Source organism: Antechinus flavipes, chromosome 2 (genome assembly GCF_016432865.1).
Source record: "Antechinus flavipes isolate AdamAnt ecotype Samford, QLD, Australia chromosome 2, AdamAnt_v2, whole genome shotgun sequence".
Taxonomy (NCBI): Eukaryota; Metazoa; Chordata; class Mammalia; order Dasyuromorphia; family Dasyuridae; genus Antechinus; species Antechinus flavipes.
This window is the reverse complement of record NC_067399.1, coordinates 189,157,011-189,174,001: the sequence shown is the minus strand read 5'-3', so window position 1 is coordinate 189,174,001 and position 16,991 is coordinate 189,157,011.

Sequence of the window (16,991 nt, the reverse complement as noted above, 5' to 3'; positions counted from 1 at the left end):
AGAGTTATTGAAAGCTGGAATGGGCCTTATAGGCATGTAATAGTTCCCCTATTGCAGAAATTCAAGGAAAAACTTCATGGCCACTTGTCCAATGTATAGTAATAGGAATTTGTTTTTCAAGCAGCAGTTAGACTAAATGTCCTCTGAGGCTTCTTTCAAAGTTGAGATTCTGTGATTCTCTGATAATCTAATCAAAATTAAAAGATGCTATTGGGAGAATCTTAAATAAATAAATAAAATAAAAAAGAGAATCTAGAATGATGCATTGTGAGACAGAAAAAATATATTTGCAACTTTTTATTTCTGTTCACCTGCTATATGTCTATGGACAAATAATTTAACCTCTCTAAACCTCAGTTTCTGTATCTGCAAATTAAAGGGGCTATATTAAATCAGAGATTATTAAACTGGAATCCATGAACTTGCATTTGAAAAAAGGTTAAAAATTCAATTTTAATATAATAAGTTTCCTCTGAAATCCCATTTTTCATAATTTAAAAATAAAATTAAAAAACTAAATTTAGGGATGAATTCTAAATTTAATACTCATTATTAATATATAATCTAAAATATGTTCTTCTTTGAATCACAGAATTGTAAAGAAACATAGAAATCATTGTGATGAAATGCATCATTTTATGGATGAGCAAAGAGAAACAAAGGAAATATGAAGTGATTTGATGATGACAGCATCTCAAATTAATTACTAATCAGAGAACTGAAGTCTCCTGAATCCCAATGGATCACCATTGCCATTATACTTCATTTGTTGCCTTTTGAGGACTTCACAACTAAACAAGAATTTCTGAGCTTCTCTATCCAAAATAAAAACCAACTTTTAGTGAGAAATTAATGACAATTGCCCCCATTGAACTTGTTTAAAAGAACATCAGTTTCTTTATTTTAATGAAGGCCACATTAGGTTTCCTAAGAACTGAAAAAGAAAGTGGGAGAGAAAATGACTTCTATTCATTTATCTACTCATCAGAAGGATTTAATTTAAGCTCTAAAGTCTGGAGTCTTGTTTGTTTTCCAAATACAACTCATAAACCACACATAAACTTTAGGATGTGTCACAAGACACATCTTTCAAAATGCTACTGTATTTCATGTTGATAAAAAGATATTGATAAACTGGAAAGATTACAGAGGAGGAGGATGAAAGAACAGATTCTCTACCATATAAGGACCTGTTGAAGGAACTTTGGATATTTTAGTCAAGAAAAGAGTAGTTCCATAGGATAGTTTACCTCTCAGACTTGTGGAAGAGGAAGGAATTTGTGACCAAAGAAGAACTAGAGCTCAGCCCTGAGAGCTTCTTGCTTATATGCTTTATATTGAGTACACACCAATCATTATATCACGAGGAAACCATTATTTGTTGTAGGATTAAATCAATACTAAACTAGATTTAATCACTGTCTCCTCAATTTCACTTACTTAGCACCTTGTAAGAATCCTAACATCACTTCACACCTGTCAGATTGGCTAAGATGACAGGAAAAGATTAATGATAAATATTGGAGGGGATGTAGGAAAACTGGGACACTGATACATTGTTGGTGGAACTATGAATGGTTCCAACTATTCTGGAGAATAATTTGGAACTATGCTCAAAAAGTTATCAAACTGTGCATACCCTTTGTTCCAGCAGTGTTTCTACTGGGAGTATATCTTAAAGAGATCCTAAAAGAGGGAAAGGGACCCATATGTGCAAAAATATTTGTGGCAGCCCTCTTTGTAGTGGCAAGAAACTGGAAATTGAATGGATGCTCAGCAATTGGAGAATGGCTGAATAAATCATGTTATACGAATGCTATGGAATACTATTGTTCTGTAAGAAACAACCAGAGAAGCTTGGAGAGACCTACATGAACTGATGATAAGTGAAATGAGGAGAAACAGGAGATCATTATACATGGCAACAAGAAGATTATATGACAATCAATTCTGACAGACATGGCTCTCTTCAATATTGCTATGATTCAAACCAGTTCCACTTGTGCAGTGGTGAAGAGAGTCATCTACACCCAGAGAGAGAATCATGGGAACAGAATGTGTAACACAATATAGCATTCTCACTCTCTCTGTTATTTGCTTGCATTTTGTTTTCTTTCTCAGTTTTTCTTTTTCTTTCTTCTTGATCTGATTTTTCTTGTGCAACAAGATAACCGTATAAATATGTATACCTACATTGGAAAAAGAAATGGAAATGGATCTATAATTTTCTTTCTCTATTTGACCCTACCTGATTTAGTATCAGCACCATGTCTGTGTCATAAAAAAAAAATTGGTAAAATTCCATCTTTCCTTATTTTCCAAAGAGTTTGTATAATATTGGAATTAATTGTTCCTTTAATATTTGGTAGAATTCACATGTAAATCCATCTGACCTTAAAGATTTTTTCGTAGGGAGTTGATTAATAGCTTGTCCAATGTGATTTTCTAAAATGGGACTGTTCAAGTAATTTGTTTCCTCTTCTGTTAATCTGGATAATCTATATTTTTGTAAATATTCAGTCATTTGACTTAGATTACCATATTTATTGGCATACATTTGGGCAAAAGAGTTCCTAATTATTCCTCTAATTTCTTCTTCTTTGGTGGAAAATTCATCCTTTAAATTTTTGATACTAACAATTCTATTTTCTTTTCTTTTTCTGATCAAATTAATTAAAGGTTAATCTATTTTGTTGGGGGGGTTTTATATAAAACCAGCTTTTGATTTTGTTTATCAGTTCAATAGAATTTTTTGCTTTTCATTTTATTTATCTCCCCTTTTATTTTCAGAATTTCAAATTTGGTATTTATTTGGGGATTTTTGTTTGTTGTTTTCTTCTAGCTTTTTTAGTTGCATATGCAACTAATTCATCTTTTCTTTATTTTATGCAAGTAATCATCTAGAGATAGAAAACTTCCCCTGAGAACTGCTTTGGTTGCATTCCATAAATTTTGATGTTTTCTCATTATTGTCATTCTCTTGGAAGAAATTATGGATTGCATCTATGATTTGTTGTTTCACCCATTCATTCTTTAGGATCAAGTTATTTAGTTTTCAATTAATTTTTGATCTATTTTCCCCTGGCTCTTTATTACATGTGATTCTTATTGCATCATGATCTAAAAAAGATGCATTTATTAGTTGTGCCTTTGTGCATTTGATTTTGATGCTAAATTTTTGTATAGTTTTCATGAACTGCCAAGATAAAAGTATACTCCTTTCTGTCTGCAATTTTCTCCAAAGAGCTATCATAACTAACTTTTCTAGAATTCTCTTTATCTTCTTAACTTTTTTCTAACTTATTTTGTGGGTTTTTTTATTTAGTTCTGAAAAAGCAAAGTTGAGGTCCCCCACTAGTATAGTTTTGCTGTTTATTTTTTCTTGCAGCTCTCTTAACTTCTTTAAGAATTTCGATGCTATACTACTTGGTGCATATATGTTTAGTATTGATATTACTTCATTATCTATTGTGCTGATAATAGTTTCCTCCCTTATCTCTTTTAATTAGACTTAACTTTGCTTTTGCTTGATCTGAGATCAGGATCCTTACACCTACTTTTTTCATTTCAGTTAAAGCACAATAGATTCTGCTCCAGTCTTTAGTCTTTACTCTATATGTAACACGCTAAGTATGTTTCTTGTAAACAACATATTGTAGGAGTCTGGTTTTTAATCTGGTCTGCTATCTATTTCCATTTTATGGGAAAATTTATCCCATTCAGATTCACAATTAAAATGATTAATTCTGTATTTCCCATCATCTTATTTGCCCCAAGTTATGCTTTTCTTTTTCATTCTCCCTTTCCCTCTTCCCCAGTATTTTACTTCTGACCACAAGCTCCCTCAAACAGCCTCCCTCTTTACAGCCCCTCCCCCATTTTATACCTTTCTCCTATTACTTCTGTTTTTCCTTCTGATAATTTCTTCCTTTTCTTTCCCAATTCCCCTCCCACTTTCCTACAAAGACAAGTTTCTCTGGGAAGCCAATTTATCGGATATTCTCTCATTGAGCTAAATCTGATGAGAGTAAGCGTCCACAATGTTCATCCTCCTTCCTTCTTTCTCTCAGCTATATTAGGCCTTATCTGTCTCTTCATGAGATGTAATTTTCCTCATTTTACATTTATTTTCCTCTTTTTCCAGAACAATCCCCTTTCCACTTTTAGTTTCTTTTTTATATTATCACAATAAAATCAAATTATACCTGCACTCCCACAATAAAGATATAATTTGCAATAGTTCTTTTCTTTTTACCTTTTTATGCGTCTTTTGAGTTTTGTATTTGGAGGTCAAATTTCTTGTTCAGTTTAGGTCTTTTCATCAGAAATAAATGAAATTTTCCTGCATCATTGAAAGTCCATTCTTGTTAATCTTCTGGTTCTATATCATCAGGGTAATTTTTCTTGATAATTTCCTAAAATTCTAGAAACCAAAAAAGAGCTAGAAAGGATGACAGGAATTAAAACAAATAATTTTGATTCTATGGTATGAAAAAAGTTTTGCACAACCAATCTTGCAAAAATTATAAAGGAAGCATAAAACTGAGGGAGGAAGTGAAATTTAAAACAAGTTTATCTAAGACCTCATGTGTCAAATATGTAGGAAATTCATTCAAATTTATAAAAATAGGAGTCATTTTCCAATTGACAACTAGTCAAATGATATGAAAAGAGAGTTTTCCAAAAAATCAAAGTTATCTATGAGATGATATGAGGAGAGATATATTCAAAATCATTATTGATTAGAGAAATAAAGATTACAACTTTTGGGTACCAGTTCACATCTATCAAATTAGCTAACATAACAACAACAACAACAACAACAAAGGATAAATGCTGTAAGGGGAATGGAAGGATGGTACACTGGTGCACTCTTGGTGGAGTTGTGAATTGGTCTAAACACTCTGAAGGACAATTTGAAGTTATGCCCAAAGCACTATGAAATGTTTATACTTTTTGATCCTGCAATATCACTAGTAGATTCATAAACCAGAGGCCAAATGAAAAGAAAAAGAATTTATATAAACAAAAATATTTATAACAACACTTTTTTTTTTCTTGATGGCAAAAAATTGGAAATTGGAGAGTCAAATTTTGGTATATGATTGTGATGGAATACTATAATGCTAGGATAGAATGATTTCAGAAAAATCTAAGAACACCTATATTAATTGACAAAGAATGATATGAGTGGAACAAGGAGATTTTGTAGATAATAACAGCAATATTGTAATGATGATCAACTGTGAAAGAATTAGCTATTCTATTAATAAAATATTCTAAGAAAATTCCAAAGTGCACATAATGAAAAATACTATCCATCTTCAAAGAGAATTGATGAATTCTAAGTGCAGATTGAAGTGCTGTTTTCAATTTTTTTCCGTTCTTTCTTTTTTGCAATAAGTTTAATAGTAATGTTTTGTATGATTTCACATGTATAATTGATATTATGTTGCTTACTTTTTCAATAGATGGGACAGGACCTAGATGGAAGGAGAGAATTTGGAACTCAATAGGTGAAAAAAAAAAAGAATGTCAAAAATAAATAGATGCATGAATAAATGATCAGAAAAGGTTATTCTGATTAGGAGTCCACAGGATGCATCAGAATGCCAAAGGATTCCATGACACACAAAAAAGAGTGTTTTATTTTGTGTGTATTTTAAGTCAAATGGTAAGGAAGAGTCTTTTAATAATCATTTATTAAACAGACTATGTGCTGGCCTAAGGATAGGGGATACAAAGCAAAAATAAAAAATGGTGTATTCCTTTAAGGAGCTTACAAACTAATGGGAGATACAACCAGCTGACAAATATATACAAATAAGCTACATATGGGAACATAAGAAATAATTAAAAGAGGGAAACATTAAAATTAAGAGGGATGAGAAAAAGATTACTGAAGAAGGTGAGATTTTTAGGTGGAACATGAAGGATGCCATAAAGTAAAGATAAGGAAGGCAAGCATTTCAAGCACGGGAAACAGCCAATGTATATGTCCAAAGCTAAGACATAGAGTATCTTGTTCCAAGAACAGCAGGAGTTCAATGTTACTGCATCAAAATGTATATGGGAAGAAGGAGTGTAAGGTGTAAAAATATTGGAATCATATGGAATGGGAGAAAAAAACTATGAAAGGCTTTGAACATCAAACATGTAAGTTTTTATTTGATTCTAGAGATAATATAGAGCCACTGGAGGTTACTGAACAGGGAGAAGGAGAGGTGGAACTTGGAACTGTGTTTTCTCCCATTGATGGCTAAATGGAGGATGGGGATATATTTGAGGCAGACAGATCAACCACCAAGCTATACTTTTAGTCTAAGTATGAGGGTCTATACAAGACTGATGGTAATATCAGAGAAAAGAACGAGGTAATTACAAAGATGGCACAAAGGTAAAATTAATAGGTCTTGGCAACATATTGGATATGGGTGGTAAGAAATAGTGAAGAGTCAAGGATGACTTCTCAATTGCATGCTTTCTGCACTGGAAGAATGGACACTTTCTTAATAATAGAGACATACAGTGAGTAAGACAGGGAAGAAACAAGTCTCTCATGAAAACCAAAGAAGGAAAGAATATCTCAAAAAGAAAAAAAAAAGAAGAAAAAATATCAGAATCCCAAATGTTACAAAAAAAAATAAATTGAATGATGACTGAGAGAGGCAAGCATTTTTAGTCATCAAAAGACAGATAGAAAGACAAAATAAGATAATGATAGATAGATAGATGATAGATAGATAGATAAATAGATAGATAGATGACCAAATATTGATTGAGTATACCAAAACTATCACAGAATTTCAGGTGAGCATTCTCTTCACTAAGGAAGTTCTTTTACACTCTCCTGTGAGATTTACTATCCTTCTCTCTGAAATAGCTGTTTCAAGTTTTTTTTTTTTTATCCCACCTAAAGCTTTCTCCTCTCTAACATAGTTTGTTTTACCTCCATCATAGCTGAGGACCATATCTCTTATTCCAAATAAGTTTATTTTCTGAGAGCTCCCTTTTGTTTACTTATTATCATCTTCCTTTACTCAGAAATCTTTGTCCACTATGTTCTCCTTCAATCCCATCTTGAATGAGTTAGTGACATTTTTCTTTACCGGGGTCTTCCTCACTACATAGACCTATCCTATCCCCTCTAGCTGATTGTAGATAGAGGAATAGATAATAATAGATAGATAGATAGATACACACATAGGTAGATAGGTAGATGATAGATAGATGGAAACAAAGAAATGTTCAGCCCAATCTTTCCTTAGAAAGATTCCATATTTCAAACTAATAGAGCTTTCTTTCTGAACAACAAAAAATTGCTCAACATGTTAAAAAAATTACCTAAATTCATTTTTCCTTAAACCTACACAACTTCCTAATTCCCCTACTTTTTAATAATTTTACTGTCACCTTTCACAAATTGGATCTCAAACTGTGTCCCAATGTTTTCTGGTTTCCTTGCCTGGATTTCATGCTTTCATCTTCACCTGCTAATTTCTTTAATTTTATTTAGTACTTGAATAGACACCATCTTTCCTATGAAGCCTTTCACAATATTTCCATCTGAAAGTGAATTCTCACTTCTTAATCTTTCCTGGCACACTAACTTGGTCTGGTTAGCCTTTGTTTCCATGATATTCTATCTTGTATCAAACTCAAATATATATTAGTTATATATTCCTTTCCCTATATTATCGCTTTTGGAGGATAGTTACTATATCTTCTTTTTTTGCATTTTAAAAGTGTAGCATATATTATTCTAAATACACATGAAGAAATATAAAAGAATACTGATAAATTGACAGAATTCCAGCCACACTACTGATAGCATAGAGGCATAGAGTTACTATATCATTTAAAAATGTTTCTTATCTTAAATGTTTGGTATGGTATCATAGTATTTGCTAAATAAATGTTTGTCGACTTGAATTAAAATTGAAGAACAAAGTAAATAGAATACAATTTAATAAATATTGAGATAATGTGTGATTCCATAAGTTTGATAAGTTGCATCTGAAAAAAAATATTCAGGGTTTTATGTCTAAGCCCTCAGAGAAAGTGAGTAGCTGGGATGAAATAAGTGGAGCCAAATTTAACACACAACTTGACTTGAATTTTCAAACTGAACTCTAACCTTTTAAGGTTTGGATTAATTTACTTTTGGCAAAACAGGACTTCCTGCTTCTAAGAAAGTAACCTGAGAAAAATTGAGTTTCTTAGATATCAGGGAACTTTTGCAGTTCAAGTGTGTTTGACTAAGATTTGTTTAAGCTGTCAAGTAGCTGTGCCCTGGCTAGCTTGATAAATGAAAGAAATGTTTTGGACTGAAAAGTCTCTGATGATATAGCTAACTCAAGAAAAGATACTCACAGCCTGGTTGAAAGTCTGATCATTCTATCTCAGAGTGTCACTTCCGTAACATAATCTCTGTTTGACTTTTTCTGAATGTCCTTTGGTGTACTGAAGTGCTTTTTTCCATCTATAACTTGTTAAAGTGTCATAACTGCATCATTCATCAATAAACACAGATTTAGCTCAATCTAGGTGCCAGATATATGCTTGGTGCTAATGATACAAGGTTGTAGTTCATACAAAGAAAAATGATACAATTCCTGCCTTTAAGGAGTTTACATAAAATGGAGAAGGGTGTGGAGAAGAGCATATGTGTGTGTGTGTGTGTGTGTGTGTGTGTGTGTGTGTGTGTGTGTATCATTGATGCCATCATGGTGTATGAGGGAAAACATTAATCGGCCATTGGAAGAATGAAATTTTATTCTTGGATTTACTACATAATTGCGTGATCTTGGACAAATCATTTGAATTCATTGAGCCTTCATTTCCTGAACCATAAAAAGAGAACATGAATAAGTCAGACTCAAAATGATTTTGTAAGTAAAATATTTTACAGATCTGAAGTATGTATATTTTTGAAAAAACATAATTAAGAGTTGCCATTAATCCAGAGGTTTTATAAATCTCCCCGATCTGCATATAATTTGCTAGGTGCTGCACTTAGATAATTTTATGGATGAAAGAAAATTATATGAGCATTAATCAGTTATCTGGAGCTCTCAGCAAGTTGTTGTCCATAGGGATAAATAAATCCTTCCTTCCTTAAATCTTAGCAGAATGAGCTGCTAGAATTTGAGCAGATGGTAAAAGGCCCATATTGAGCTATTCTATCTGGATAGGTTGGAAATATGAAGTTACTACTTTAGGCTACTTTATTAATATCTTTCTGTTAACACCTTCTGGTTCTTTTATATGTTTACATATTTCAATTATAGGTGGGGTGATTCTATTTTTTTCAAAGATTATTTATTACAACAGAATAGGTCAGCACAGTGGTCCTCCACTTTCAGAGATTTCAACTCCTCTGTGACTTGGTAAGCCCTCAATTGTTGCCTAAAGCTCATAAAAGTAAAAATTACTTAGTCAAGATCACACAGTCCTTGGGTAAGTGGTAGAACAAAAATTTGAACACACATCTTCTGGCATTCTATCCACAGCATCATGCTATTTCAATTTTTAATATAATATATAAATGTTGAGGTTCTATCTCACATATTCAATTTCTTTTTTATTATAGCTTTTTATTTACAAGATATATGCATACGTAATTTTTCAGCATTGACAGTTGCAAATCCTTTTGTTCTGACTTTTCTCTTCTTCCCTCCACTCCTTCTGCCAGATGGCAGGTTGAGCAATACATGTTAAATATGTTAAAGTATAAGTTAAATAAAATATATGTATACATGTCTGAACAGTTATTTTGCTGTATAAAAAGAGTTGGACTTTGAATTAGTGTACAATTAGCCTATGAAGGAAATGAAAAATGCAGACAGACAGAAATAGAGGGATTAGGAATTCTATGTAGTGGTTCATAGTCATCTCCCAGAATTCTTTTCCTGGATGTAGTTGGTTCAGTTCATTACTGCTCTATTGGAACTGACTTGGTTCATCTCATTGTTGAAGAGGGCCACATCCATCAGAATTGATCATCATATAGTATTGTTGTTGAAGTATATAATGATCTCCTGGTCCTGCTCATTTCACTCAGTATCAGTTCATGTAAGTCTCTCCAGGCTTTTCTGAAATCATCCTACTGATCATTTCTTAAAGAACAATACTATCTCATAATATTCATATACCACAATTTATTCAACCATTCTTCAGTTGATGGGCATCCACTCAGTTTCCAGTTTCTGTCCATTACAAAGAGGACTGTCACAAACATTCTTGCACATATAAATCTCTTTCCCTTCTTTAAATTTTCTTTGGGGTATAAGCCCAGTAGTAACATTGCTGGGTCAAAGGGTATTCACAGTTTGATAGCTTTTTGAGCATAGTTCCAAATTGCTCTCCAGAATGGCTGAGTGTATTCACAATTCCACCAACAATATATCAGTGTCCCAGTTTTCTCACATCCCCTCCAGCATTCTGCATTATCTTTCCCTGTCATTCTAGCCAATCTGACAGGTGTGTAATAGTATCTCAGAGTTGTCTTCATTTGCATTTCTCTGATTAATAATATTTGGAGCATATTTTTATATGTCTATAAATAGTTTCAATTTCTTCGTCTGAGAATTGTCTGTACATATCCTTTGACCATTTATCAATTGGAGAATGGTTTGATTTCTTATAGATTAGAGTCAATTCTCTATATATTTTGGAAATGAGACCTTTATCAGAACCTTTGATTGTAAAAAGGTTTTCCCAGTTTATTGTTTCCCTTCTAATCTTGTCTGCATTTGTTTTGTTTGTACAAAAACTTTTCAATTTGATATAATCAAAATTTTCTATTTTGTGGTCAATAGTGATCTCTAGTTCTTCTTTGGTCATAAATTCCTCTCTCTTTCACAGATCTGAGAGGTAAACTAACAATGCTCTTCCAATTTATTTCAAGGTATTTCTTAACCAATGCAATTAGAAAAAATAAAGATCTTATAGAATATTAAAGAGAAAAGTCTCATCTTTCTTACAGAATAGTAAAGCAAAAAAGAAAGAAAGAAAAAGAGAAAACTCAGTGCTTACGTATTGTTCAAAGATAGCAAATGTTTCAAGAAATCGTAACAGCATGATATAACAGATGAACAAGGAAATAAATGTGGAAAATCATTACCTTGGTAACTCAGATGAGAAGCAAGCTTTAATCCATAAGGGGAAATAAAAACAGTAGCTAGAGGAACTATTGTCAACAAAACACATGAGCCACTGAATGCTGCCTAAAGAATGCACCAAACAATAATATGATCAAACAATTTTAAGGCAAATGATGGCTATGCAAACTAATCCTTTAAAATGCAATTGAATTCTAAAAACCCTTTTTGGAAAGAAGTTATTGAACTTTAATGAAACTATTTTTTTAATGCTGCATATAGTAGCAAATTGGCATGTGATAACATATAGCAGCACAAATTCTATTTTATTTTTAAAACATAGAAAAATCTGACATAAATTCATTATAATAGAGTTTGGCTACTATTGACCACAAATATTGTAAAGCCTTATTTCTGGAATAATTTTTTCCTGTTGATGAACAACTTCTAAAATGCTTTTTAAAAAATTGGAGGGGAAGAGTAGGAAAAATGAACTATGTATTTGAAACCAATACAGACATTAAACTAATAGATTCTAGTTAGGATGCCTCAGCTTCCAGTTTTGACTTACTTCTTCTGCCAGAGTTAAATGTAGTTATGTGTGTGAGTTAATGTTTCCTAGAGAGGTTCTTGGGACTCTACTAGAAACTGATACAGTAGTCATGTTGTGAAAGAAAGACCCTGACTGGGGTGGGGAGGGAGGGATCATGAGAAGGATAAAACAAACAAACAAACAAAAAAAAAAAGGAAAAAACAAATAAAAAATTTATGTTTTAATCTGCATTCAGACTCCCTAGTTTTTTCCTCTGGGTATGGATAGCATTTTCTGTCATAAGGAAGTGTCTTGGTTCATTTCATTGCTGAAAAGAAGTAATTCTATCAAAGTTGATCATGACACAATTTTGCTGTTACTGTCTGTCTACACTGTTATCCTAGATCTGCTCTCTTCGTTGAGCAACAGTTCATGTAAGTTTTTTTTCCAGATTTTTCTGAAATCTATCTGTTTATCATTTATTATAGCAGATTGTCATAACATTGCGTTCATATCACACCTTGTTCAGCCATTCTCTAAGAAATGGGCATCCCCTCACTTTGTAGTCCCTTGCAACCACAAAAAGAGCTTCTATAAATATTTTTGTACATGTGGGTCCTTTACCCTTTCTTATGATCTCTTTGAAATACAAACCTATTACTGGTATTGCTGGATCAAAGGCTATTCCCACTTTTTACCTTTTAGGTAGAGTCCCCAATTTCTCTCCAGAATGGTTAGATCCATTCACAACTCCAGCAACTATGCATTGCTGTCCCAATTTTCCCAAATCTTCCCCAACATTCATTATTTTCCTTTTCTGTCATAACGATCAATCTGAGAATTGTGAGGTAATATCTAAAAAGATGTTTTAATTTGAATTTGTCTAATATTGATTTGAAGAACTTTTTCATTTGGCTATAGATAACTTTAATTTCTTAAATTGAAAACTAACTCCTCATATCCTTTGACCATTTATCAATTGATTCTGTTCTCTGAGAAATGAAATCTTTATCAGAAACACTGGCTATAAAACTTCTTTTGCAGCCTTTGACTCTCCTAATCTCATTTGCATTGGTTTTTTGTGTAATTTTTTTTAATTCATTGTTTCAAAACTATCCATTTTGCATTTCATAATGTTCTCTTCTGAAAGACATTGCTATTCTCAATAATACAATTATCCATGACTATTCTGTAGGACTTATAATGAAAAATGCCATCCATACTGAGAAAAGGAATTGATGTCTGAACATAGACTGAAACATTCTCTTTTTCTTTCTTAATGGCTCTCTCCTTTTTAAACTTGATTTTTCTTGAGGGTTGTTATTTTCATTAGAGAGGGAGGTATGTTTTTCTTCTTGACATTTATGTCTTTGGGGAAGTCTTCTTTTCAGTAGAGCAATCACCAAAGTCCAAATCTTTTATTATCTCCTTCGAAATATAGTTTCCTTGCCTGGGGTCTGGGCCAGCTTTCTTTTCTTTTTTTTTTTTTTTAATTTTTATTTAATAATTACTTTATATTGACAGAATCCATGCCAGGGTAATTTTTTTTACATTATCCCTTGCACTCGTTTCTGTTCTGATTTTTTTCCCCTCCCTCCCTCCACCCCCTCCCCTAGATGGCAAGCAGTCCTTTATATGTTGGATATGTTGCAGTATATCCTAGATACAATATATGTTTGCAGAACCGAACAGTTCTCTTGTTGCATAGGGAGAATTGGATTCAGAAGGTATAAATAACCCGGGAAGAAAAACAAAAATGCAGATAGTTCACATTCGTTTCCCAGTGTTCTTTCTTTGGGTGTAGCTGCTTTTGTCCGTCATTTATCAATTGAAACTCAGTTGGGTCTCTTTGTCAAAGAAATCCACTTCCATCAAAATATGTCCTCATACGATATCGTTGTCGAAGTGTATAATGATCTCCTGGTTCTGCTCATTTCACTTAGCATCAGTTCATGTAAGTCTCGCCAGTCCTCTCTGTATTCATCCTGCTGGTCATTTCTTACAGAACAATAATATTCCATAACATTCATATACCACAATTTACCCAGCCATTCTCCAATTGATAGGCATCCATTCATTTTCCAGTTTCTAGCCACTACAAATAGGGCTGCTACAAACATTTTGGCACATACAGGTCCCTTTCCCTTCTTTAGTATTTCTTTGGGATATAAGCCCAATAGAAACACTGCTGGATCAAAGGGTATGCACAATTTGATAATTTTTTGGGCATAATTCCAGATTGCTCTCCAGAATGGTTGGATTCATTCACAACTCCACCAACAATGCATTAGTGTCCCAGTTTTCCCGCATCCCCTCCAACATTCATCATTATTTTTTCCTGTCATCTTAGCCAATCTGACAGGTGTGTAGTGGTATCTCAGAGTTGTCTTAATTTGCATTTCTCTGATCAATAATGATTTGGAACACTTTCATATGAGTGGTAATAGTTTCAATTTCATCCTCTGAAAATTGTCTGTTCATATCTTTTGACCATTTATCAATTGGAGAATGGCTTGATTTCTTATAAATTTGAGTCAGTTCTCTATATATTTTGGAAATGAGGCCTTTATCAGAACCTTTAACTGTGAAGATGTTTTCCCAGTTTGTTGCTTCCCTTCTAATCTTGTTTGCATTAGTTTTGTTTGTACAAAGGCTTTTTAATTTGATGTAATCAAAATTTTCTATTTTGTGATCAGTAATGGTCTCTAGTTCATCTTTGGTCACAAATTTCTTTCTCCTCCACAAGTCTGAGAGATAAACTATTCTATGTTCCTCTAATTTATTTATAATCTCATTCTTTATGCCTAAGTCATGGACCCATTTTGATCTTATCTTGGTATATGGTGTTAAGTGTGGGTCCATGCCTAATTTCTGCCATACTAATTTCCAATTATCCCAGCAGTTTTTATCAAATAATGAATTCTTTTCCCAGAAGTTAGGGGCTTTGGGTTTGTCAAACACTAGATTGCTATAGTTGACTATTCTGTCTTGTGAACCTAACCTTTTCCACTGATCCACTAATCTATTTCTTAGCCAATACCAAATGGTTTTGGTGACTGCTGCTGTATAATATAATTTTAGATCAGGTACAGCTAGGCCACCTTCATTTGATTTTTTTTTCATTAATTCCCTTGAGATTCTCGACTTTTTATTGTTCCATATGAATTTTGTTGTTATTTTTTCTAGATCATTAAAATATTTTCTTGGAAGTCTGATTGGGATAGCACTAAATAAATAGATTAGTTTAGGGAGTATTGTCATCTTTATTATGTTCACTCGGCCGATCCAAGAGCACTTAATATTTTTCCGATTATTTAAGTCTGACTTTATTTGTGTGGAGACTTTTTTATAATTTTGCTTATATAATTCCTGACTTTCCTTTGGTAGATAGATTCCCAAATATTTTATGGTATCAACAGTTATTCTGAATGGAATTTCTCCTTGTATCTCTTGCTGTTGGGTTTTGTTGGTGATGTATAAAAATGCTGAGGATTTATGGGGATTTATTTTGTAGCTAGCTACTTTGCTAAAATTATGAATTATTTCTAATAGCTTTTTAATAGAATCTCTGGGGTTCTCTAGGTATAACATCATATCATCTGCAAAGAGTGATAGTTTGGTTTCTTCATTGCCTACTCTAATTCCTTTAATATCTTTCTCGACTCTTATTGCCGAGGCTAGTGTTTCTAATATGATATTAAATAATAATGGTGATAGAGGGTAACCTTGCTTCACTCCAGATCTTACTGGGAAAGGTTCCAGTTTTTCCCCATTGCATATGATGCTTACTGATGGTTTTAAATATATGCTCCTGACTATTTTAAGGAAAAGTCCATTTATTCCTATGCTCTCAAGTGTTTTTATTAGGAATGGATGTTGGATTTTATCAAATGCTTTTTCTGCATCTATTGAGATGATCATATGGTTTTTGTTTGTTTGGTTATTGATATAGTCAATTATGCTAATAGTTTTCCTAATATTGAACCAGCTGGGCCAGCTTTCTAAAGAGCTTTTCAGGCCCACCTTGGTCTCAGTGGGGAAAGTGCAGGAGACCAAGCCAGCCACCATGATGAAGATGGAAATGAATCTGGCTCCCCTTGGCTCCAAGAGCTTGACAGTCCTCTGTCTTCTCTGGCTCTGAATCTAGCTAAGGCTCCCAACTTATATGCTTTCTTATAATTGCATTATCATAGGTGTGAATCTTGTAGAACTATATTAAGTACTAAGTACAGATACTGAACTAGAGAACCATTAGGCACCATGCTAAACTAGATAATCATTGTATTTATCAATTCACTGTCTTAACACCTTGTTTGAAGAACAAATTTTCTGTCTACCTCTGTTCTTTCATCAGGAAAGTTCTCTTTTTCTCTCAAAGATTATGTGCATTTTTGTGGGAGCAGTAAATTCTTGGTTGTGATCCAAGCTCCTTTGTCTCCTGGAATATCAAACAAAGCCCACCAATCCTTTAAAGTAGTAGCTGCGAATCCTATATAATCCTGACTGTGGCTCCTTAATATTTCAATTATTTTCTTCTGGTTGCTAGCAGTGTTTTCTCCTTGACCTGAAAATTCTGGAATTTATCTACAATATTTCTTGGATTCTTTCTATTACTATTTTACCTTTGGGTTCTGGGATTACAGGGCACTTATCCTTGATAATATCTTGAAAGATTCTATCTAGGCTATTTTTTAAAAGTATTGCTTTCAGGTAGTACAATAATTCTTAAATTATCTCTTCTGAACATATTTGCCATGTCAGATTTTTTTTTCCCAATGAAGTATTTAACATTTTCTTAAATTTTTTTAATCTTGATTTTATTTGACTGATTCTTGATGTTTCTTAGTCATTGGCTTCCACTTATCCAATTCTAATTTTTAAGAAGTATTTTCTTCAGTTAATTTTTGTACCTCCTTTTTAATTTGGCCACCTACACTTTTTAAAGGAATTTTTTTCGTCCTTTGTAAAATGCTTTCATTGCATTTACTATTGTCAGTCACTCCTAATTCCCAGGGAGTCAGGGTATCTCTGGCCACTGATCTTTGCAGTGTCAACTAATTCTATCAATTTGCCTCTTCTGAGGCCTTCGGAGATCTCTGGCCCCAATTTCTTCAATTATAATTTAATAAATGATAGCTCGCTAAAGAACAGCCATGTGCAAACTTAAAGTCTTTATTTATGTCTACTCATATAATGCCCTGACTTGTTAAGTCCCTAGTGAATACCTGGTCTGAAAACCCTCGTGTTCACTATCAAGCTCCTTACCTCTCTTTGCTATCCATCTTCTCGGCTCAGCTACTCCAGCATAGAGACTTGCTGCCCACAGTGGCCTTAAAAAGGGTCTGTGAGGTCACACA